The sequence below is a fragment of the Etheostoma spectabile genome, chromosome 18, assembly GCF_008692095.1.
Source record: "Etheostoma spectabile isolate EspeVRDwgs_2016 chromosome 18, UIUC_Espe_1.0, whole genome shotgun sequence".
Taxonomy (NCBI): Eukaryota; Metazoa; Chordata; class Actinopteri; order Perciformes; family Percidae; genus Etheostoma; species Etheostoma spectabile.
Window position 1 is genome coordinate 20,878,728 of NC_045750.1, and position 1,400 is coordinate 20,880,127.

A 1,400-nucleotide genomic window follows, 5' to 3' on the forward strand; every position below is an offset into this window, starting at 1 on the left:
TGTTTCTGTGCTCGACTTCCTGTCCCTCACTACCTGCCGTGTGCTGACTTGCTGCGGAGCTCTTCGCCGTCCGGCAAAAATAGAAGCTTTGCATATCTCCACCTTCCGCAGTCAGTGGTACACGATGACTTTTAATAGAAACCTAATGACTTCACCGCCGTTCCGCAACCTGTTGAAACTGGGTGGGAAACTAGTTCAAATGGCTGCATCTAATGTCTTAAATTAGTGTGCTTTTCCTACTATGACAAGCCAAAATGTCTAGTCAATTAAGAGAACGATGTTAGGCAAATTGCACAACACCCTGGTTCTTATAACAACTCACAACAAAGCATCAACTCTCCTTTAATGAACCTTTACACTAGATCATTCTCAAGTATGCTATAGAGGCCACATGTGCTGAAATTGACTAATCATATGTTTGAAAACTATAGCCTACCAATTTATCTGATTATTTCTTTAAACAACTGACAGTGTGAAAAGCCTCATGCAGTAATCATCGTGGAACAGCACAAGCTGGACTTTAATAAATCTCATCTGCGGCACTGAGCAAAAATAGCAAAATAATGGCAGCCACATTCTCAGCTGTATGCTAAAAAATGAAGTGCTTAAAAAATGTCTTTTCAGACATGCTACCCTTTAGTGGAGAAAAAATTGAAGGCCACATTAAAGCACAGATGGGTGATATTTGCATGCTGATAATTACAGACCATCAAATTTGTGCTGAATGAGTCTCCCTCTTGTTCCACTGCTAGAGTAAATACCAACCACTTGTTCTCTCATTTGTATCACAATACTACTGTTCATCAAAGAGTGTTCCCATTATCCCTTTGTATAAAAAGCTTTATAATTTAAAAATGGAGTTTTATTCAAAATGGCGCAACAATAAATATGAAAGAGAATGATAATGTCATGTTTTTTTTTCCCAGTGAAATTCTGTCGGTGACTTTAAGGCGATATTGGACTCTATAGAACCATTAGTTGAATTGTGGGAGATTGGAGCAGAGCTACCTGCTGCTGTCAGAGATATTTCATCATGTGTCACAGATCTCTCTCTCTCTCCTTTCTGTTTACTTCACTTTCTCTAGCTCGATATTAGATTTGAGCCAGGCAGCTTTCTGAAACAATAAGCATGCTGATATGGCAGGAATGAACTGAAGTTGAGAAACCGAGACAAAAATCAGTGATGACACTATGTTTTTGTTTTGTTTTTTTTATCCTGGAGATGCCGAAACGTTCATCATGAAAGCCTTCAGTCATCATATGTAATACTGCCGCCACTCAAAGGTGAAACTTAATCCGATTGGAGAGATTACATAAACACTTTTATCCTCATCGTTCTTGTCAAAGTACCACAAGGCTTGTCGACAGGCATCCAGCTTGACCTTTCCTGACACCGCCCC